The sequence below is a fragment of the Neofelis nebulosa genome, chromosome 9 (genome assembly GCF_028018385.1).
Source record: "Neofelis nebulosa isolate mNeoNeb1 chromosome 9, mNeoNeb1.pri, whole genome shotgun sequence".
NCBI classification, from domain to species: domain Eukaryota; kingdom Metazoa; phylum Chordata; class Mammalia; order Carnivora; family Felidae; genus Neofelis; species Neofelis nebulosa.
In genome coordinates, this window is record NC_080790.1 from 132,977,201 (window position 1) to 133,000,910 (window position 23,710).

The 23,710-nt window shown below is 45.7% G+C and overlaps 1 protein-coding gene and 2 long non-coding RNA genes across 9 annotated transcripts in view; 1 reads left to right on the forward strand and 2 right to left on the reverse strand.

The window, feature by feature from the left end:
• Positions 1 to 14,828, reverse strand: part of ZNF217 (zinc finger protein 217) — a 38,764-nt gene extending 23,936 nt beyond the window's left edge. The window contains exons 1-3 of one of the 5 annotated variants that reach the window (XM_058686003.1): positions 14,748 to 14,828; positions 13,255 to 13,318; positions 4,121 to 4,197 (exon numbers count right to left, since the gene is read on the reverse strand). The gene's annotated coding sequence lies outside the window, so the exon portion shown is untranslated. Of the gene's footprint in view, positions 1 to 236; positions 372 to 595; positions 734 to 4,120; positions 4,198 to 9,002; positions 9,367 to 13,254; positions 13,319 to 13,755; positions 14,055 to 14,747 lie in introns of those variants that run through there. The other 4 variants (XM_058686002.1, XM_058686004.1, XM_058686001.1 and 1 more) reach the window with 4 other exon arrangements.
• Positions 1 to 21,931, forward strand: LOC131485959 (uncharacterized). 3 transcript variants are annotated; one of them, XR_009249107.1, is made up of 3 exons: positions 1 to 313; positions 8,465 to 8,665; positions 20,641 to 21,931. It is a non-coding gene; the product is annotated as an uncharacterized LOC131485959 (long non-coding RNA). The 3 variants fall into 3 exon arrangements; XR_009249106.1 differs by lacking the exons at positions 8,465 to 8,665; positions 20,641 to 21,931 and adding an exon at positions 3,561 to 4,691; XR_009249105.1 differs by lacking the exons at positions 1 to 313; positions 8,465 to 8,665; positions 20,641 to 21,931 and adding exons at positions 875 to 1,102; positions 3,561 to 4,691.
• LOC131485960 (uncharacterized) overlaps positions 19,508 to 23,710 on the reverse strand; it is an 11,299-nt gene continuing 7,096 nt past the window's right edge. Inside the window, exon 5 of the long non-coding RNA XR_009249108.1 lies at positions 19,508 to 20,150. This is a non-coding gene — a long non-coding RNA (uncharacterized LOC131485960). The remainder of the gene's footprint in view (positions 20,151 to 23,710) is intronic.

Genomic DNA, 23,710 nt, shown 5'->3' on the forward strand with positions numbered 1-23,710 from the left:
GGGCTCGCCCGGCACCTCCTCACTGCCGGGATCGCTCCGTAGCCGGGTGGGGAGGGGGCGCCCTAGAGGAGCGGAACAGAGAGCCGGAGCGGGGGCCGGGCCGGGCGGGGCGAGGGTCATCCGGGGAGGGGGGCGAGCTAACGAGCACGGGAGACTCGAGGGCGCCTCGGGGGGACTCCGGAGGGGGCGCGCGGCGCCCCTGGGCCCGGCGCGGGCGGGGGGCGCACCCCCTTTACCTGCGGCTCCGGCTCCTCGGCCATTTCCTCGCTCGGCGGCGGCCGGGACTGAACTGACACCACACGAGCGAGCCGAGGTTTGAATGAGGAGGGAGCAGGCGAGGAGGGGAGGGGGCGGGGAAGGCAGGAGGGAGGGGAGGCGACGGGGAGTTTCTCTCGGCCTTTTGTGCGGACACCTCCCGGCTTCCGCGCCCGCACCGGCCCCCCAAAAGAGACGGGGGGCCACTGGACGCGGGGCGAAACCATCTCCCCGGGCGCCTCGAGAAACCGCGCCTGGAAGACCCACCCCCCCCCAACAAGGGAGAGCCCCCCCCGCCCCCACCCCTCCCCCGCCCGGGGGATTTGGGGGCCGGGCTCACCTCGGGCGCGGGGCTAAGGTGAGCGGGGCGGGGGTGCGCACGGGGGGCAAAGGCGCGGGCGCCCCCTACTCGTCCGCGCGGGGACAGTGCAGGCGCGGGGGGTCCCTAGAGCCGCCGGGGCGCGGCGCGTCCGGCGCTGGGGGACTGTTGGGTCAGAAAGTGCTCTGGGAGCAGCTGTTGCGCCCTCCCTCGGCCCGGCCGCTCGGAGATGCCCCGCCTCCTGCCTTCACCGGCCGCGGCGGCCCCGCCCCTGAGCCCCGCCCCCGAGCCACGTGGTCCGCGCAGGCGCGCCCCTGCCCCGCCCACCGCCGCGGACTCCGCCTCCGGGACGCGAGCGAGCCGACGAGCGCGCGCACTCCCGTTCTCGCCTGAGATTCCCGCGCACGCGCGCGCCTTTCACCACCCCCACACACAGTTCCCCCCCCCACCCCCCGCCCCTCCACACACACCGCCTCCCGCCATCCGGCTAAACGTGGCCCGCGCGCGCTCCGGCGGTTCCAGTGACAGGTACGCGGGGAGGGCCCCCCCCCCCCCCCGGGGGCAGCGCGCAGGCGCAGATCCAGGCCTCAGCCTCGCCGCCTCCCCCTCCCTCGCAAGGTGTGCCCAGGCGAGGGAGGGGCGGGTAGCAGCTCTCCGGGTCATCCCGAATTACCAGCAGAAGCCTCTGCGCCCATTTGAGCAGGTCAGAAAGTGAAGTGCACAAGCATATCTTCAGATTTTCGTCAAGTGTGAGCAAGGTCGCGGAGGTGACATGATTAAAATGGTTTAATGGGTATCTTCATAAAGCTATCCTGTAATTGTTGTTTTTCCAAAAGGGCTCGACTTGCGCCGCTATTATAACTTGAGATTTCTAAACTTGGCCTGGGTTCCAAGAATCCACTTGGCTTTGATAGAAACCCACGTGGAGGAAACCGAGTTTAAACTGCGGGGGGGGGGGGGGGAGGGGGGGACAAAACTAGCCTTGCCCCCTCCTTCCCAGAAACAGCGTATTTAGAGCGTTTCCTACCCTTCCCTGCTCACAAAAGGAGAAAAAAGGTTACGATTCCGAAGGCCTGTCTGTGTTCCCTCATTTTAGGTTCGCCCCAGGAGGAACCACAGAAGCAACAATCACAACCACTAAGTTTTCTGCCCCAAAATGCAAATGAATTCAAATGTAAACAGAGCTAGGCAACTCACTGAAAACAAAACAGCAAAGTATTTTTTTTTTAATGGGATATGGGTGTATCCAAAATGGAAAAACTTAAAACCTATCAAGAAAGGCACTTAAAGGATATATTTAATAAATGGGGGGGGGGGGGGCTATATAAATGCTCTGCTGGTGAGCAATGGAGTTCTTAATAGAAAATGGAATTTTGAGAGACAGCTTCTTAGCAGAGGGGAAGGATTTGCCAAGTGTGATGTTTTGCTGTCATTTTATATATAACTACTAACCCCACATGTGGTCCGGTTAGTCTTTTTTAAAAAGGACGTGAACCAATTACTTACTCACGATTAGCAGTGCCAGAAGTAAATTCTTCGGCCAGACCTCCTTTTTTTTTTTTTTTTTTTTCCACCCAAGTACACTGATGTTGATCATTTCTAGTACTAAGGTTCCTTTTCTCAGAGAAGACAAATACCTTCTTTTCAAATAGTTTTTAAACCCTTCTAAGTAGTCACATCCTAAGACGCAATCCAAGGGCACTCTTCATAAACAAGAAACTTCGTTTAACTTCTCCGAACAGCGGGCTTGGAGCACTGCTACAAAAACAAGCTATAAGCAAGTGGAACCAGGTTGAGTCTCCACATTAAGTGTAGCCCTTGCTCTACATGTTAATGGATAACCTTTGAACTCCGAAACCTTGAATGCTGTAAACACAATAGCACTGATAGTTAAAATTCTAGTGTCAAAACTGAGCAAAAAGAGAAGTCCAAACTTTTCAGAAGGGATAGGGAAACAATCAAATGCTTTGACAAATAATGGTTCCACTAAGAACAATGAGGCTTCCGGCTCTCAGACCTTGTTGCTCCTGAATCATTTTCTGAGCAAAAAAAAAACAAAAACAAAACGGTTGTGCTTTTTCTCTGTGCCCTTACAAAGCTACCACTTTGTTAGCATAATAGCATCCTATGGTTTGTTAGTTACTGTTTCTCTCCTCCTCCCCCCACCCCACCCCCAAAAACCTTGTATATGTTGTAGCTTTTAAAATTAAAAGAGAATTGTCTTCACTGATCCATCGGCTCAGAGTTTTGTGTGCCATCCTTATGTTTGAGCAAAGAATTACAAAGAACCCCGTTCCTGGAGATGTGCCAATAAAACTGGGAAATCGTTGCAAAAATTCTGCCAGTGACCGAGGGCTGGGTTGCAAACACGTACTGTGTTTTTCAATGGACATGGAACGATCTGCATTTGCTGTAAGGGCATCTGTGAGACACAGTCTCCCCCTTTCAAACAGGAAGACTCACGCTTAAGATTTACTTGGAAAGCATGCATAGTCAAAACAATTAAAAGTGGAAACTCCAAAAGTAAAGGAGAACACTAGGAGCATTTGGTTTTGTAGTAAAAGCGGAAGAACTCATTATTATCCTATGAAATGAAAATGGAAAACCAAGCGTTGGTCTGCATAAACTTAGCTCCACCCACGAGTAATCCTGTTTTGCCATCACTCCTAGCTAGACTATCTCTAAAGGAGTCAGGTGCTGCGGAGAGGCAAGCAACACAAACAAAGAATAGGACCAGAAATGTCCCTTCCCATAGAAGCTGATGCTCTGCACATGTTATTTGGAGAAAGGTCGAAAAAGCCCCACTTCACCTCTCCTTAACACGACAAACATCAGCTACACCTCGTTTTTCACAATTATCCAAACAGACCGGCCCTCCTCAAGATATATTTCCCAGTGTACGCTTAGAAAATTGCACCATTATCTCTGATTTAATCCTCGTGATAGGAGACCTCTTCATTTCCCTAACTTCTGGTTTTCTCTCCAGATGCTGCCTGCGACACAGCCTTCTCAGATCTAATAACAAAACCAAAAACCCTTCTAATTTGCTACATTTAACATTTATTGGAATCATCCTGGGAGACTTCGCCTTCATTAGAAGAACAATGCAATACGATCTTCCCATTTCACAAGTATTTATTTTACTGTGGAACTATTACAGAAAAACAGTTTTGGAAACTGTACGTATTAAATCCTTGGAGCTGAAATGGAGCCAACATAGACACTCGACTTAAAAGAATGCAGTGTTCAGAGCAGGAAAACCTGAAAAACTGCAGTGAGGAGTCAGCAGGAAAAGAAAATGAAAAAGTTAAGGCGAACCTTGCCAGCTCCTGCTAACTACAAAGGACATTTGAGAAGGAAACCAGGGCAGCCCTTTTAACACGACTGAATGCACTAAATTAAGGACGGATCACCCAACAACTCCAGGGAAAGCCACACAACTCTCCTTCCAGTAAGTTTCTTGATCCCACTCAAGTCCTCTCGAAATTTTAAGCCCTCTATAAAACATCGCAATAATAGATGATAAAAATAAATCGCAGAAATCACCTTTCAGAAGTGGAGGCAGCGTCTGGAGCCAGGAGACTTCTCTCGGAGTTTGCCAGCCCACCTGGCTCCGAACAATACTGCAAGAGATGAGATTACTGGTTTTTCCAAGCAAACCGAAAAGGGAGGGGCCAAGTATAAGGCTCAATTCAAATTGAGGTTTTGATGCAATCATGACTTGATTAAATTAATCGACCTTGATGATGTGCAAAGAGCACAGTTGATTTTTAACTGTATCTGTCCCATTCCCCCTCCACTCTTCGGGCTCGACTTTTGTTTTCTGCCAATATCCTGGATGCTTTTCAAGGCTGACTTCACTCACAATGTAAATGTATAAACTTTCTTTAAAAAATGACATGGGTCGGGGCACCTGGGTGGCTCAGCAGGTTAAGTGCCCAACTTGAGCTCAGGTCATGATCTCATGGGTTCGTGAGTTCGAGCCCCACATCGGGCTCTCAGCAGCGAGCCCGCTATGGATCCTCTGACCCCCTCTCTTTCTGCCCCTCCCCCACTCGTGCTTTTTCTCTCTCTCTCTCTCAAAAGTAAACCTAAAAATAAATAAACATAAAATATACACATATATATTAATTACATGTGTCACATGGCTTTCAGAGCACCCCTTGAAACCTTTCTGCACTCACCTGATATTCCAGATGGGAGCTCTGGCACAAGGGGAGGGGTTGGAGGAGGAAGGTGACTAACAAAGTTTATTGAAATTTGATGCCCATTCTCATCTCCATACATGGATCCGCCCACTTACTCAAGCCAAAACCCAGAAGTCCAACTCTATTCCATCTCCATCACCCTACATGCACCTTTAGTCCACTAATTTCTATGTTAATATAGCTCAACGTTGTCCATTTACCTCCGTCTCTAACATAGCACCATCACCTCTCACCCTCTCCTCCAAATACATGGAGCACATAAGGCATCTGCCAGCTTCTTCCTTTCTAAGCTTGCCTCAATACAAGCTCCACCCTAAGTCCAGGAGATCTTTTACAGGGTAAATCAGATCCTGTCACCGCCCTGCTTAATGGCTTCCTATGGCCTGGGGAGGGGAAAGGGGGGTTAAAGAACAAACTCCAAGAGCTGGCCTCCCCAACTCTGTACATCTGGCCCCTGCCTAACCTGCAGCTTCAAGTTTTGGGAAGCCCTTCCCTGGGATTCTAAGCTTCAGCCCTGGGGCCTTCCCTCTGACCCAGAGCCTTCAGACCTGTGGCTCCCTTTGCCTGGCGCCCCCTACCCTTTCTTTCAAGATGGTGGCTTCTGTGCCTGGGAGTGGGGAGGGGGTGGCTTCCCTCCGACAAGGTTTCGGGACCTCTTCTCCCCATGGGTCCTGTCTCAACTATTCCATTACACCTTCTGAGAGCTGCATTAGCCTTAGAATATGATTTAGTCTCTCTGGGCTGCAGTTTTCTTCTCCACCAAATGTGATGATGAAGAGGTGGAAGAGCAGGAGGAAGGCCTTAAAAGTTCTCATCACAAGGAAAAGAACTGTAACTATATGGAGTGATGGATGTTAACTAATCATTTTGCAACGTATGCCTACATCAAATCATTATGTTGTATGCCTTAGGCTTATACAAGGTTATATGTCAATCATATCTCAATAAAACTGGAAAGGAAGGTATTATGTAAATACCTATTTTTTTATAAGACTCTGGAGAATCAAATGAGACACACTACAGAGCTGTGAACCCAGAGTTTTGCAGGGGCGAGTGGGGAGGCCCGGCATTGTTCTAGGCACAGGAGACAGAGCTTGCGGGAAGCAAAACAAAGCGTTTGTCCCTTTTTATTTATTTATTTTGTTAATGCTTATTTATTTTTTAGAGAGAGAAAGAGACCCAGCACAAGTGGGGGGAGGGGCAGAGAGGGAGGCACAGAATCCCAAGCAGGCTCCAGGCTCCGAGCTGTCAGCGCAGAGCCTGACTCGGGGCTGGAACTCACAAACCAGGAGGTCGTGACCGGAGTGAGCCAAAGTCAGAGGCTTAACCGACTGAGCCACCCAGGCTCCCCAGCGTTTGCCCCTTTTTAGAGGGAGACAAACACATAGACAACAGATAGGATGTCTGCCTCATATGTTGATAGAGCTGACCCCTTCCTCACCCTTGAAACACTTTTTCCCTTGCTTTGGAACCCCACGTTCTATCGATTTCCACCACCGCCCCCTCTGGTCCTCACTGGAGGCTCCTTCTCAGAACCCTTTGCTGGTTCCTTTGCCTCTCCCTGACCTCCAGCCTTGGAAGCACCCAAGGCCCATTGCTGGTGCCCTGTGGTCTCTTTTCCTGTTCATTCCCTAGACGATTCCATCCACAGCCCAATGGCCCAAAAGGCCATCTAGATGTTGAGGGCTCCCAAACATATATTTGTTATTTATTTTGAGAGAATGAGATGGGGAGGGGCAGAGAGAGAGGAAGGGAGAACCCCAAGCAGGCTCTGCACGGTCAGCTCTCTCGGAGCCCCATGCGGGGCTTGGACCCGTGAACCGCCAGCTCGGGACCGGAGCCCAAACCAAGAGTCAGACGCTTAACCAACTCAGCCCCCCAGGTGCCCTTCCCCTCAACTCTGAAAACGTATTTCCAACTACCACTCCATCTCTGCGTAGATGTCTGCCCACAGCAGTGATCAGTAGATGCGCTCACAACAAACGCATACCGAAAGGAATAGTAAAACGCGCAGCTTAGCTGCGGAGAGGTCCGGTGGGGAGGGAATTGAGATTTGGGTCTTCAGGCCAGTCCCTGGGATCTTGGCTCTCTTTCTTCATCTGCAAATGGGGATTCTAACCCCTTCCCTGCCTGCCTCATTGGATGGCTGGCTTGTCGGGGTCAAACCACAGGGGAGCTGGATGTCCGACAACACAGGGCGGCTTTTATGACGACTCTGCTCGTCAACACTGAGTATCCCTCCACAAAGGGCTCTACTTTTTCGTGGGACTTTTTTTTTTTTTTTTAATGTTTATTTCTGAGACAGAGCATGAGCAGGAGAGGGGCAGAGAGAGAGGGAGGGAGACCCAGAATCTGAAACAGGCTCCAAGCTCCGAGCTGTCAGCACAGAGCCTGACACGGGGCTCGAACCCACAAACCGTGAGATCATGACCTGAGCCCAAGTCGGTTGCTCAACCGACTGAGCCACCCAGGCGCCCACGTGGGGCTGTCTTTGAGTATACCTGGGACTCTGGCCTCAGCGTCCCTGGCAGCACTTACAGGAGTCCTGAAACCCAAGCTTCCACCCTTTGCTGAGAAGAGCATACGGGCTCCTTGTCCTGTTTTCTCCTCTTCCTTCCATCTCTCCCTCCTGGGTGAGTTAAGGGTCTAGTGGGCTATCTGTGTAGCTGGTTAGAGATTTCATTTTCTTTTGTTTTGTTTTTGTGGTTTTTGTTTTGTTTTGTTTTTTGTTTTTTGGTCTGAATCAGACTGTTAATGCCACTAAGGGCAGGGACTTGTCCAGACTCCCACCCAGCAATGCGTCCTGCATTTATTTCTCTGCCTTGGGATGGATGGACGGTGGGGACCAGAGCACCAAAGTTTCAAAGAGATCCTCTGCCAACAGCATAGCCGGCAGGCCGGGAGGCTAGCTGATAAGCGCTAACATTTATTGAATTCTTAATGTGTGCTTTTTCACTTTGTAACTCATTTAACCCCTCTAATGACCCTGTGAGGTAGGGTTTATATTTTTCCATTTATTAGACAAAGAACCCAGGCAGAGAGGGATTAAGCAGCTCTCCCAAGGCCCAGAGGCAATAAAACGGCAGCCTCCTTTCCTGTGTAGACACTGGCCAAGTCTTACCCCCACACCCTGCTGGTGCTTCCCCAGGACCTTGAACCAAGCCCAGCACATAGCAGATGCTCATTAAATACTGGACGGAAAAATAAGTAAATAAATAACTGCGTGCCAGGCACTTTACATCTATTATCATCACATCCTCCTAGTAACACAACGGCTACTTTTAGCCTTGCTTTAAATGCAGAGAGGTCAAATATGCATTCAACCCACAGAATGTGGCCAGCATTGTTTGCCACGGGCCTGGGACGCAACTACAAGGGAAGGGAGCTCTACGTGGACCGAGCTACCATTCCAGCAGAAGCGCAGACCATCACCTCTCTGTCACATCGATCTTTTCAGAAGTCACATTGATCTTTTCAGAAGTCAAATCTGATTACATCAGGGTCCTGCCTAAAACTCCCCATGTCTCTTAGAATAAAAACAAAATCCCTGATAATGCGGCAGGCGGGATTGGTCGGGGGACTTTATCCCACCAACACTGGGATGTGACTGGAAAGAAACGCAAGAAAAACCAACCCACTGAACTTCAAGTTAAGTGTTTCTTCCTTGATTCTCTCCTGAAAGGTGGCATCCTGGTGCAACAAAGAAGACGTGGCAAACTGGGGGACACTGCTGTCCGTTTACTTTCTCTCCCGTGTGGAGGGCACGCTCAGAGAATCAGAGCTGTCACCGATAAGCATACTGGCCACTGGACTAGCCAAATCTTCACCCCTTGAAGTTATCACTGCCTTTGCTTTAACAAGAGGAAACTGAGACTCAAGATGAGTAAGTAGCCCGTCTGAGGCCACCCAGCTGACAGTTGGTTCCCCAACCTTCCAGATGACACTGAGGCCAGTGGGCCATTTGAACCCTATGTCAAACCCCAGCTCTGTCACCAGCCGAAATCTCCTCTCTTCTAAAAATCTACACTGATGCACATTTCTCGACATCCTATTTCCTGAATGTTCACCAGTCAGCCATGAGTGAGTGTCTCTGGGGCAGGGTTGAAACATCCTCACCCAGCATTCCTCCCCACCCCCAATCCTGGAACAACAATATTTCACTTGGTTGCCCCGGGGCTAGCCCCTCCCACCTCAGTCCCTCCCTGGCATTCTTGATGTACCTGCTTACTCTTCCTCCAAGTCCTCCAAAGTCCCCAGTAGACTCCAGATCTCCTTTGAAGGTAGGGAAGAAAGGTCATGCAAATTCACGTCCCAAAGGCAATTAGCAGAGTGCTCTTTTGCACACAGCTGGGAGGCAATAAACGTCTGTGAAATGAAAAATGTCCTAGGGACGCCTGGATGGCTCAGTAGGTTGAGGTTGAGTGTCTGACTCTTGATTTTGGCTCAGGTCGTGATCCCCGGGTTGTGGGATTGAGCCCCACATCAGGCTCTAAGCTCAGCAAGGAGCCTGGTTAAGATTCTGTCTCTCTCCCTCTGCCCCTCTTCCCCACTTGAACTGTGTCTCTCTCTCTAAAGTAATGGAAGGAAGGAAGGAAGGAAGGAAGGAAGGAAGGAAGGAAGGAAGGAAAAGAAAAAATGTCCAAGAAAGAAAGAAAGAAAGAAAGAAAGAAAGAAAGAAAGAAAGAAAGAAAAAAAGAAAGAGAAAAAAGAAAATGTCCAAGAAAGAAAGAAAGAAAGAAAAGAAAAGAAAACAAGAGAAAATGTCCTAGAATGGATGTCAACTTTCCATGCCTTCCTTCACATGGCCCCTCACAGCTAATCAGTTACTCAGTTTTATAGATCCTATCATCCAAGTAGCTCTCAAGTGCACCCTCTCCTTTCATATTCCTACCATCCTGTCTTTTCCTTCTGATCTGCATAATAATTTCATAACCGGGTCTCGAGTACCTGTCTTCTTCTCAGCCTAGTAAAGTTTTCCTCAATACCACAAATAACCATCCTTCCGCTGCCCTGTACAAAATTCTCCAATTTACCCAAATAAGTCCTAGTTCCCTCTCTTAGGATGCAAAACTACACCATGGCCCCAGCCAACCTTTCAGCCAGATTCATTCCATAAATATTTATTGACCACTCCTTTGTCCCGGGCACTGGCTAGGTAGTAATTAAAGAGTGAGGTACAAAACAAATTGGATTGCTGTCCTCATGGAGTTTATATTTTCATAGGAGAAACAGACATTAAACAAATTAAAACAAACAAAAAAAAATATATTAGCATATAATTATAGTAACTACCCTGAAGAGATAATCACTCAGGGGCTCGAAGAAGCCTACATAAGGATATTCATTGCAGCCTTGTTTATAATCGTGACAAATAAGAAACAACCTACAAGTTCATCAAGAGAAAAATGACCACATAAACTATGATATATCCAAATTTAAGAATATAGACAGCAGTTAGAAAGAATGAAATAGTGCTACATATGCCCATGTGCTAAATCACCAAGACATGATGGAGTAAATAAATAAACGAAGCCACAAAAGGTATGCCATGCCATTCTTTTGTTTAAACACACACAATAGTATATTCTCTAAAGGAAATGCAAATATATATATATATATATATATATAACATATATGTATATGTACGTTTGTATATTATATATAATATATACACGTGTTTATACTACGCAGGGATCAGAAATATATAGGCTGATCACTTCACGTTACATACAAATATCAAATCATTATATTGTACAACTCAAGCTAAGAGGTTATATGCCAATCATGTCTCAATATAAGAAAGAAATGTATATGCAAATGCATGAATAAAAGCTGGTTAATTCTCAAATACGGGCAACGATCCAGGACCCTTTACTGGCAGCTAAATATTTTAATCTTTTAACACGCAAAACACACTCATATTTGACCCAGATAAGTAAAAATTAGCTGCCTATTAACATACAATTCCAAACTACATTAAATACTGAGAAATTAAAAATGGAGAATAAAATACTGAGTATTTTCGTACACTGCTTTTTTTCCCACATACTGCTTTTTAATGAACTATTCTCTACTTACCCTTCTCCTTGCTCTGTGCCCACTACCTGTCCCACCTTCGTTTTGAACCTCCCCAAACCCACATGCCACATATGTCCAAAAATCAGTCTGTAGTCATCCTACCCATCCCCCATGGTCCTCTCCACATGCCACCATGCTCTTTGTTCGGTCACTCTCTTTGTTCAGTGCCTCCTTTATGACATTTGCTGGGTTATGCCCAGACCCAGATGTTGTCTGAATGGACTACAGGCTCCTCAACGGGAAGGCCAGTTTCCTCCAAATCACAGCACCCAGGAAAGTATCCCAATATTCAGCTGTTCAATGGAAGTAAATATGCTCCCTGGTTCTTCCATTCACTCATTCATTTACTGTCTCACTCAACAAATAGTAAGACCAACTGGGTACAAGGCACTGTTTTAGGTGATGGGAACACAGCAGGAAAGCAAACCCGCCAAAATGCCGATCCTCACGGAGTTAGCACTTAATGTTGTAGTGAATTAAAAGATCAGCGCTATGGGGCACCTGGCTGGCTCAGTCAGTGGAGCACGGGACTCTTGATTTTGGGGTTGTGCTTTCAAGCCCCACACTGGGTATAGAGATTACTTAAAAATAAAATCTCAGGGCTCCTGGGTGGCTCAGTCGGTTAAGCATCTGGCTCTTGATTTCAGCTCAGGTCATGATCTCATGATCTGTGGGATCGAGCCCCACATCGGGCTTTGCACCAACGGTAGTACAGAGCCTGCTTGGGGTTCTCTCTCTCTCTCTACTTCTCTCTGCACCCGCCTCCCTCAAAATAAATACATAAACTTTAAAAATTTTTTAGTAAAATCTTTAGAAAAGAATTAAAGACTTAAAGGATTCGTGTTATGGAGACAGGGGGCGGGGAAAGGGGCCAGAGAGTCGAGGGAGCCGGTGAGGGTAATGTTCAACAGGCTAGTCCCGGAAGACTTCTCAGGTGGAGACATTTGAGTAAAGATCGGAAGGGGTGACAGTGGGAGCCACGCAGAGGCTCTCTCTGGGGAGAGAGCACTCCCAGCCGAGGGATCAGCATGCAAAGACCTTGAAGCGTTATGCCCCGTGGTTCAAGGAACAGCAAGGAAGCCGGCGTGATGTTGTGGCTGGCATGGAGCACTAAGAGGACACAAGTCATAAAATGAGGGTGGACGAGATCCACACCATTTGGGGCATTGTGAGGACAGGACGTTGCTCTGGATGAACCTGAGCGCCGGTGAATGGTATGAACAGAGGAAGACTGATCTGGCAGAGGTATTAAGAGTGTTATTAAACAAACTGATAAACCAAGAGTCCTCCTTTGCTGCAATCACTCAGATATTTAAGCGTGTCCATATTTTCAGTACAACAGCACAACAACAACGATAATAGTAACAGTAAGAAGAGGTAAGACAAAGCGTTAACAAAAAGGGAAAAATAAAACAATTTATTGAGCCCCTGCTATGTGCCAGAGTCTTAACTGCACACCTGATCTACCCGATCATAGTGTTTTCTCGTTCTCCTGATAACCTGTAGACTTAAATTCATCTGGCAGATGAGGAGACCGTAGCCATTCGAGGTTAACTCACTTTCTGCCTTACTAACTTCTTTAACTTGCTTGAGATTCTACAACAAGAATGAAGTAGAATTCTAGCCCGAACAAATTCCAAAGCCCATGCTGACTCATGCCATTCTGTTCTGTACTAAGCGGTTGACTTTGGCCTCAGGAGACTAGAGAATAATAATAGTGACCATTGATTAAGTACTTCTTATGGGCCAAGTACATTATTTGCACCATTTCTGGATACCCAGGCAGAATCGGTACCCTCGTCACCCAGATTAGAAGCCACACCTCCGAGTGGTGAGACAGGTAGTGAGTTCTAGGGCTGAGCTCTTGAAACGGGTTTCCAGGTTCAAACCAAGACCCTGGGCTACCCAACTATTGCCTTTGCCGTCTCACCGGAGCTCCCTCCCCACCTCCACCCCTGGCCTTTTACAGACGGAGGTAAGAGTCATCACTGACAGGTGTATTTGGAGGAATAAATAAGTCCTCACTACTAAAATGCCTTGGGGGGAATTTGGCACATAGCGAGCGTTCAATTAGGACAGGCTAGTGTCACAAAGACCACTGCCCACGGCCACACAGGAGCTCGCCCGCACTCAGAACCAGGTCTGTTCTCAACCACTGCACGGCCCTGCCAGGGTACTTATTCTGGTACCCTCATTCTGGGCGGGAGAAGAGAAGCAAGAGTGTTTCTATGACGTGAGACAGACAGTCAGAGCTGGCCCTGGGTCTGTCCACTCCAGAACCTGAGCAGCTCTTGACCACCAGAACGACTCCTCGGTGTAGACAAAGCAAGTGGAAGTCTTTGAAGAAAGATACCTCAATCCGAGTGATCCTCGAGGAAGCTGGGAGATACCTACCTGCCTTTCAGGGTCCTTTGGACACCTTCTCCAAACTGGAGGTCAAGCGAGACCGGAGAGGCACCTAAAGAAGAGGGTCAGAGGTGAGTGGCTCCAGGGAAGCGTGCCAGGTGGCTGAGCCCCTGTCTCCCGACCACAGCTCTCCAGCCACACCCTCAAACAGGATGCTGGGGTTTGGGGAAAATACTGGAGAGGAGATTAAGGTTAGAGCCACGCCCCTGGTAGGTATAGAGTGACCAAGAAATCAGGAGTCTACACTGAAGATTAGCCGTCTGCCTTGGTCCTCCGTAGTGCGGTGGACCCAAAGCCAGCTACCCCACTATTTCACTCCCAGCCAATGTTCTTCTTCGGCTCAGCAGCTCCCAAAAACGAACATGCAGATTTTCTCAGAAACCGGAACTGAATCAAACACGGTCCTCATAGCCAGAGTAGACCCAAACCCTGGCTCCCAGCTCAGCTGCTGGGAAACCTCAGCCTCCTGACTCGACTTGCCTGCCTCACCTGTACAATGGGAAGAACATCGCCGCCCGCTGCACGGGGGCTGCTCTGGAAGGTTACAGGAGCTAATCACAACCAAACCTTAAAACGGTGCCTGGCACACGGCCATCAGCTCAGTAAACATCAGCCAAAATGACCTTAGTCATTATTGTCTCCAAACGTCTCCGTTCTAAAACAGCCCGTCCGCTTAACGAATCCCTTTGGCTTCTTTGACAACTTAAGAAAAAAAAAAATTTGTGCTTAGCACATTTTGTTGACGTATTTTTACAAATACCAAGCCTGCCCGTCCTCTTAAAAATATTTTAAGAGATTATATTTTGTCCCCACTCGCTTTGAGGAACTGCTTCAGAGCCACTGACAGCAAGAGAGTAAAGGAGGATAATAAAACCTCTTTCCTGAACTTTTTCCAGAAAAACAAAAAACAAAAAGAATTTCAAGATTCAGATTCTGGGCTTTTAAGGACCATCTTGCTAAGTATTTTCTTATCAAGTTCCTTCTTGTTTTCTCCCCTCCCCCCCCCCCCATAAACACGACAGTAATGAGATAGTTTCTTCTTTCTCCCTGCCTCCAAAAAAAAAAAAAAAAAAAAAAAAAAATCTGTCCCATAAATTTCTCCCAAACCCACGCAACCGAATTTTCTACGAGGATTTGTAAGAAACTAAGAATCTATGAACAGAAACGAACCGCTCCCGAAGCAGTTCTCATTTGAAGTCAACAAATAAGCACAACGTGTCCCCAAGGAAACAAAGTAGAATTTGGACGGTAAAATGGCTCTGCCCCTAATCCCCGGTTCCCCCGAGCTGCAAGGCTGCACTGGCAGGAAACACATATGCCATCACAAGTCTCTGCTAGTTTTCACCAGTATTTCTGCATCAGCCCGCTCAGCCGTATGGACCCAAGTAAGACACCCAGCTTAAAAAAAAAAAAAAAAAAAAAAAAAAAAAGAAAAAAGGAAAAGAAGAAAAATTGGTAAAGGAAAAGAAGAGCACGCTGACCTGATCATTTCTACCTTCCTCGGGGTGGGTAGACAGAGACCAGAAGAAATGCGGACGCCCCTCCCCCGCCAGAACCGGGCTTCCCGTCTGGGTGGAAACTATCTCATTACCACATTTTCAACAAGTAGACCCGGTTTCCTCGTGTAATCAGAGTTAGTCTGTGGTTGTTTGGCAGTCTGTGCATGCCGTGTTTTTAGAGCTATAGAAAATGTGTATTTATTTATTTTGTGATGGCTGCGACCATATGACAAACAGAAGCCAGCCTCAGCCAGTGATTTATAAGAGCTCGGGGAAGCAGTGCCTTTAAGCATTTTAATAGAGGCGCTCTCATCCTTTGTAAGTGGAAGTGTAAATTGGTACAGTCCTTTTGTAAACAACTCCGCGAGGCAAGTCAAGGGCCTGACAAATGTTCATACATTTGGGTGCAGCAAGAACATTCCTGGAATCAGTCCTAAGGAAATAGTCCTAATAGAGGACAAGGGGGCTGCGAACAAAGATGTTCATGGCAACAAGATTTACTATAAGGGGAAGGAAAATACACACATACTCCCTCCCCGTATGTGGGGAAACACGCGAATAAAGAAAGGGTTCGTCTTCCAAGTTATCCCCGCTCTTGCCCACGGCCATTTCAAAATTTAAAAGCTGCGAAAATATGCCACTGAGAAATAGTTATAATAGCAAGTGGAAAATTCAGGACGCAAGAATCACATTTTTAATAAAATAGAAGTCTTCTTATTAGTAAGCAAAAAAGGGAGATACAGGTATATGTAAAATTGTTTCAATTGGTTTTCTTACCAGGGACGTTTTAGTATGGACTGGGTATTATGTGATACCAGGAACTAACAGTTAATTCACTAATTGTGATAAAGACATAGTAGGTTATTTGAAAAAAATGCACATATTTTTTAGAGATATATACCGAAACATACAGGAGGAGAATGACGTATTAGAATTTATAATACTTAAGCAAATTTTTAAAACAGGAGAATTGAAGCAATGTGCTTAAAATTGCAAAACGGGGTGAGGGCTATGGGGGGGATTCATTTTACTATCCTCTCTACCTTTACATGCATTGCAAAATTTTTATTAAAAATTTTTAAGGAGGGGAGCTCAGTGTGTTAAGCATCTGACTTCAGCTCAGGTCATGATCTCACGGTTCGTGGGTTCGAGCCCTTCCTCAGGCTCTGTGCTGACAGCTCAGAGCCTGGAGTCTGCTTCGGATTCTGTGTGTCTCTGTCTCTCCTCCCCTCACACTCTGTCTCTCTCTCTCTCAAAATAAATATGTCAGCATTAAAAAAAAAGTCTTTAAAAAAAAATTTAAGGGGTTGTTTTTTGATAACAGAATATGTAGGACCTTTTTTTCTTACCTCCAATTTTTCTTAAATGATTTTTCTATGAAAACAGGAAGAGTTGGCAGTCCCACAGAGACGTTTTTATTGCTGTGTTATAGTAGTGAATCCCCAGAATGCTGTGGTATGCCTGTGTACCTTCACTGAACTCATAAATGGCCCAAATCCTCTCTCTGGGGTAGCACCCTGCCATCTAAGACTATGCTGTAAATGTGATCGGCTGATAAAAAGCCCAGCTGCCACGGACCATTTTAAAGGTTAGGAACCATCTAAACACACACACACACACACACACACACACACACACACCACTTCTTGCCTCTTCGGTGCTAAGTGGCAACAGACTCTGGTTTTACTTCCAAAGTTTCATGCAATAATCATGTAAGCATCAAACAGCACGGAGTTCAACATGCCACCAAGCTGACTCAGAAGGAAGGTTCCACATTCCTTAATTAGCAGCATCAGAAAAGTAGCACTTCCTGCACTGGAGTTTCCCATTTCATCCAGCTACTCATGGGCTCAACCCACCCCACAGGTTCTCACAGAGGAGTGCCATGAAGTCTGGAAACAGAGACAGTGTTCTTTAATTTATCTTAATAATTCCCTTTGTTCCTCTTTATTCTGCTTTGTTTTATTCGTCACACTCTTCATCCTCTTGTATGCTGATTTTTGCAGATTGAAAGTGTCCGTGGTAGCATGATGTATGTCCTTTGTCTCCAGACTTCACGGACACGCTGGAGATACTGAGATCACAGTTGGGAACAGAATACGTGAACACCTCACCCACTTGAAAATACAGTCCTCTTGGTTATTAATAGCCAAAAATATTCAAAGTACTGGACCAGAAGCTTCTTTTTTTAGTACCAATTACTTAAATTAAGTTTCTGATTTGTATTAAAGTTCTCTGGCACAACTCAGGCAGGACGCAAGTGCATGAGGAAGATTTCCAAACAAGATTACACGGTTTTCCAATGTGATATATTTGATCATCTTTGAAAAGGCAGGGGCAACACAATTGCAACCTTAATTGAAATGTCAAATTCTCATTGGATTTAACCACTGTAACAATTATTTACTGTGAACTTCAGAGGTTTTGGAGAAATGTACAATAACCCTAAGCAGGTGACTGACAGATTTGACAGATGCTTAAAAAAAATACTATTTGGGAAAAAAAAAATACTGCTTGGAAAAAAAAAATACTCTTTGGAAAACATTATTTTTGCCCTTTGAGGGACACTAAAAATCCATTCTATGATGCATTATTCCATTTTCCCCTTGCAGTCTTCCCTTCCTCAATCTATGTCTTTTCAAAGAATTCTTCTCCTCTTTGACCACCAGGTTGATAGATTTATATTTGCTTTTTAATCAAGTACCTTAACTGTAAGAGAGTAGATAAGAAAAGCTCATAGTCTAACACCCCGGGAGAGAGCAAATGTTTGCCTCAGTGGCAAACCCACGTTCTCAGGGGTCTAAGAGCAAAGAAGTTCCACTTGGGGATTTTATTTCTTCTGAAAACATCTTCTGGTATTTGAGAACGTCTGATGCTATTTAGTGGGGCAGACCAACCCTGATTAGATCTTTTAAGAACAAAAGCCTTTCCTTCTGACCCCAGAGAGTAATGAATTCCTTGTAACACTACATGATAATTATGATGAAAAGCGTATTTTAAAATCAATGTACTTTAAATAACAATCACGTCAAGTTGAATCCAGAACCAAATTAAATCGACTTTGGCCTTTTGGTGTTCTTGGGTCATGTAAGAGCTGGGTTTGACTTTATCCCTGACTCAGTTTCCCTACTCCCTCCTTATATCACAAGACACTGTAAGGGGCATAAAAAGTGCCCCATGACTATGATATTGTCTTCTTGGAGACCTAAAGATGTCATATATATTTTTTCTTGAAAATAAAGTTTATAGGGGCGTTTGGCTGGCTCAGTTGGAAAAACACATGACTCTTGATCTCAGGGTTGTGAGTCTGAGATACACCCATATTGGGTGTAGAAATTACTTAAAAACAAAATCTTAAAAAAAGAGAGAGAGAGAGAGAGAAAATAAAGTTTATACAAGCAATACAGTGTAAGACCTGACCCTGAACCCAAGAAGCTGAGTCTTTTTTCAAAGAAGTTGAGATTGAAACACAATTGTTTTAATTAATATTTGGGGGATAGTCTTCAGATGTAAGTGAGAATTTTGCTCAGAAAAAAATGATATCCGAATTCACTCTAAAAAGTGTTGTCTCCTTCCATTTCTGTACATTAGCAAATAATTTCTGCCCTCTTCTTCACTTTTCCAAATTATGAAAGATTTTTATGGCTTTCTGCATTTTCCAAGTATGCTGCAAAACACTGTAAATATCAGAGAAACACTGGAATTTCAACCTGGAATCATTCAAAGTTTCTGCTTGGAATCCAGGGCACCCGCCATTGACAGCATAGTCTATTGTATTCTGTTTACATAGAATCCAGATGAATGGTACCCACCTGGAGCTGTTCAATGGACTGAAAATAATCTTAGCAAACATGTAATGGTTTGGGTACAGCCACTGCTACGTCATCATCTAGCTGGGGCCACTGCTGCTGCCACTGTCTGTTAGATAGGACCTTCAAACCCTGCTGGCCTTCTTGATATTTCTTTGCCTATCAGTGGATCATTAGTTGGAGCATTTCCTTAGTCATAGAGCCTGGCCGTTCGTTGGGATGTTCTCAGTAGGAACTACGGTTGAAGATAACAGAATGGTTATTTAGACGTGAATGTGGTGGGGGGGGGGGACACCTCTTTCTTCTCGGGGGCTCAAGATTGTTTCGTTATTTTCTGATTCTTGAACTTTTAGCTCTTCTTAAGAACAGAGATCTGATTTTTTTTTAAAGCTTTCCGATGACATTTGAATGTTTAAGTCTTTTGAAAATATTTACATTTTCCAAGCAGCTAGCAACACTCTCTGTCTTCTATAGTTCTCAAGATTAGGGAAAATAAGAGAAAGCTAGAGAGTTGGCAAGCAAGTGTATCATAACCTGGCAAAGAAATTCCTGAGCAAAACTATATGGGTTTGAGCTTATTGGAACATTTGAAAGCAATTAAAATGCTTCCCCCCCCACCCCAAACTTATTTTTGTCCTTTTTTACTTTAAGCACACAGAGGCGTACAGCTGAAAAATAATATGAGAAGCATGAATGAGTCATCAGGCAGATCAAGCCAAGAAGCTACTGTCAGGGGTCTTTATGGAATATACTGGATGGAATGTCTATCATCCACGCTTTGGCTTATCGGAGGGGTCAAGACCAGCCCTTTAAGAAAAACTGATCAGCTTCCCAATATTCAAATTCCTACTTATTGACCTGACACAGAATATCCTGCCTTGTGTCAAAAATACCATCTTCCAAACTATACCGTCTTCCAAACTGTGGGGATAGACACTAAAAAGAGGCCTATGATGCAACTATATATAAAGTGTGTGTGGAACACACGTAAACGGAAGATAGTAGAAGCCACGGGAGATGAATCAGAATTATTCAAGATAACTCCACAATGAGCTCGAAGAATATCATTAGGTCTACGGACCTGCCTTATTTTAAATACAAGCGCTCTCAAACTTTACAATACCTCGTAGGAAAAATTACAGGGTGTATACTCCAGTATGCAGTCGACAAGTCCGTAAAAATGCCACTTTATTTTTATGATTGGAAGCCTTACTGTTCATTGTAGAAAATTTGAAAACCGCAGAAAATACCCCGAAAGCTGACACCAAACACTCAGAAACAGCCACGGTTCCTACGTTGCTGTGTTTCCCTGCACCTTTATTCATTTGTTTATTTCCCCTGCACCTTTTTAAAAAAGACACAGTATTTGGTAGGGTCCTGCTTTGTCCTCATCTTGAGGGTTCACAGTGACGGTTTTTCTCAGGTGTTAAATAATGTCGGATTCTCCAATCACGTCTTGTTTTCTTTCTCTTTTAAAATCTACAAAATATGAATGCTGTACAGACCCCCAACCGGCTCACCCATCCGCCTTCCACATACAACACCTTCTGGTCAGGGAGGGTGGTGCAGAATATCTCTGAAAAGTGAAACAGAAAAAAAAAAAAAAAAGTTTCACTCACAGTTGAATTCAAACCCTAACAGGTAAAGACTTTCATCCAGGAAACTCTTCCCCCCGCCCTCCTTTATCTTAAGATATTTCAGAGCAAATTATCTGGGAATAAAGACCACAAAAGGGGTATTCACGTTGTAAAGGTAAACCAAATTGAGAGGGTAATTGTCTCCTTAAAAAAAAAAAGTCTTAGCTCTGGTCTTGGTGACTTGGAGGGAGGGCCCTGGGTGGCTGGAGAACCACCGTGGGAGGGGTACCGAGTTTCTCTGTGTACCCTTTGTGCTTCCTGAATTTGATATCAGAAGAGGGCATTCACTTCTTTTAAAAATACAGACGTAGATTTTTTAAGTACATATGTCTGAATTGCAGTCTTAAGGGATCAAGCGCATTAAAGAAAAAACGTAACCACCTCTGTCTCCCGAGGTTCCTCACCTCCTCCTCTCACCTTCCACTTTAGAATCAAACGGCACTAAAAACAGAACACCTGCTCCATTTTGACCATGAGTACATTGTCAGAGAGGCCTTGAAGGTGCCTTCCCAAGTGGATTACCTGACCACATAAAAGAGAGACAGGTAATTTATGAAAGGACTCTTCGTGGTATTTGTACTTTGTCTATTTCCAGCCTGTTGCAGCTTTCTCGGGACCCACCCGACCTCGAGGATGGTGAGCGGGCTCCTGGGAGTGAAACCGATGTCCGATTTGTCGATTTGTCGCAGTCCAGAGCGAGATGCTACGGTGAGCTCCACCTGAGGGCTTCCTCCACGCCTTCCCACTCCGCCGTGTGGGATTAATTCAGACATTTTCTGAAGTATTTACTTAGACGCACTCTCCTTCTGAGTCAGTATGGACTTTGTTCATCCCATTTCCTTGAAATATGTCCACCTTCATGGGTGAACACAGGAGCGCGCTTTCTTCCAGAGCACACGTGGATAGTATGTATTTACAGAGATGTCAAACAGACAGACATACAAAAAACAAAACATGTAATATTTGAGCTTCCCTCCCAAAGGGAGGACAGGTGCTTCTCTGGCTTGTAGTAAACGTTGCAAGATTGGTAATTTGATACATAGCGAGAGAATCCACTGCGGGGCGTCTCTCTTTTTTGTCTTTCTTTCTCTCTTCTCATCAGACTGTGTGTCTGGCTTGGAGAACCAGCCAGGGACCCAAGTAGTGGTGAGCCCAACAACCTGCCACACCAGACTCAAGTGACAAAAAGTCTGATTGTGCAATATTCTCAGCAGGTTGGCTTTCCACGTTCTAGAAAACGTTTTTAATGGGTTTGAGATCCTTTCACACTAAGCACTTTGGGCTTGAACTGTCGTGCCTTGTCATGAAGTTGTGTTTGGAACTGTGGTGAAAGTCGGGATTTTTCTCTTCCTCCTCTTTTTTTTTTTTTACCCCCCCCCCCCTTTAAAAACAAGATAAGCCCCGTATGCAAATAGAGTCCACAGCGACCACCACCGTCCTGGTTCTCAGCTTTATTTCTCCTGCTGCAGAGCCTGCCTTCACCCATTATACGCTATTTGCATACCTTTAACATTAGAAACATTTATTCCAGGAATGAGTCATTGGAGGCATCTTCTGCGTTTACAGCTCGGAAGCTGGACTCAGTAGCATTAATGCCAGAAGAATGGATGTCTTCTGTATTAAAAACCTCGGGATTGTTTGTGCGTAGAGAGAGACAGAAAGAGAGAGAGTTTCTGTTTTGTTTTTGTTTGTTTCATTTGAAGAGTGAAATGTGCTCAAATACATTAAAGATAATGCTTGAGATATATTTAGGTACATGCTTCACACCCTAAAGCAATATGCGGTATGAATGAGAATGTCTCACTCTGCGGGAGAGAGAAATGGCAGACTATATACCCTTCCTGAGCCGGCTATAACCAGCCTCTCAAACAAGAGTGAGGGCTGAGTACCTTGAACATTTTTTTCCCCCAGCTCTACTGCGATATAATGGACACACGACATTGTGGAAGTTGAAGGTGCACAACCTGTTGATCGGATACATTCGATTTTGACAGATGTCTTTTAATGGAAAAAAAAAAAAAGGAAAGAGAAAGACAACCCCAATGCTTTTCTCAGAGAGAACAGGAAGCCTGAAGGAGGAAGTATGTGACAGTTTATTTTTCAACAAGCACACAGTGTCAAGTGAATGAAATCCCTCTGGAAGCTGTAAAAAATGGAGGCTGGAAGGTGGCTGTGTTCAGGTAGCACAAAAGGCTTCTCAATATTTAGAACCTTTTTCTCAAAGCTAAGTTATTAATGAAATCCAATATTGCACTTTTCCAAAAGGAAACACTGAGTCATTCATGAAATGATCTAAGATTTCGAAACTTGCTTACACCATTTTTTTTTTTTCCTCCTCCTTTCCTACCTGTGCCAAAAGCAGGCTCAGAAAAGCCAACCAGTAACTGTGGCCTAAATCCAGGGAGCCGGCCAAATTAGCCGAAGAATGGAGTAATTTAACAAAGACTCCCGATGCCCCAGAGGGTTCCTGTCTCACCCCATTGGCAGGCCAGAAAGGGCCTGCCAGCCTCCCTGGGTCCAGAGCCGAGGGGCCTCTGTCCCCGCCTCCCTCCGAGGGAGCCCGTGATTAACCAGTTCTGGCACAGCGGTTATTTGGCCATACCCCTGGCCTGCCTCCAAGTTTCGTGTGGAACAACAAATGGGCGTGGGCCCCCAGATAGGCAGGCCCGTGTTCCAAGGAGGCAGTGAACACTCACGGCCAAGAGCCCTGCACGATGTGGCCAGAGCTGGGGTACAGCCGAGAATGCGTTCGGGGAGGGAATGCCAGCTTCTCGGTCCGTTTATCGAGGGTGTCTCCACTTAGGCCATTAAATAGCGTCCAAAGACAGTCAACACGCGTGTGGGTCAGGAATAAAGTGTGAGTCAGGTCGTTCTGACCCCCTCCACTCTCTCTTGCTGCGGAAGAGGGTTTCCAGGTACTTGATTATTTTTATTTTATTTTATTTTATTTTATCTTATTTATTTCATTTGTTTCATTTCATTTCATTTATTTTAGGAGAGAGAGAGCACAAGGGGGAAGAGGGGCAGAGAAACGATCCCAAGCAGACACCACACTCAGCACAGAGCCCTTTGCAGGGCTCGATCCCACGACCCTGGGACTATGACCTGGGCAGAAATCTAGAGTCAGACGCTCAGCCGACGGAGCCACCCCAGTGCCCCGCAGGTACTTATTTTTAAAAGCATGACTTCGTCGGTTGAGCATCTGACTCTTGGCTCAGGTCGTGATGTCACGGTTCATGAGTTCAAGCCCCATGGTGGGTTCTGCACTGACAGCATGGATTCGACTTGGGATTTTCTCTCTGTCTCTCTCTGTCTCTCTCTCTCCCTCTCTCAAAAATAAATAAACATTGAAACAAATAAGTAAATAAAAACACGACTCTAGATCAGAGTACTTTAAGAATGACACCACCAAACTTTCTGAATAGGCACAGGGGAAAGCTCCCGTTTTCATCTTTACAAACACCCAGAAGTCCATGTATATAAATCATGTAGACAAGGA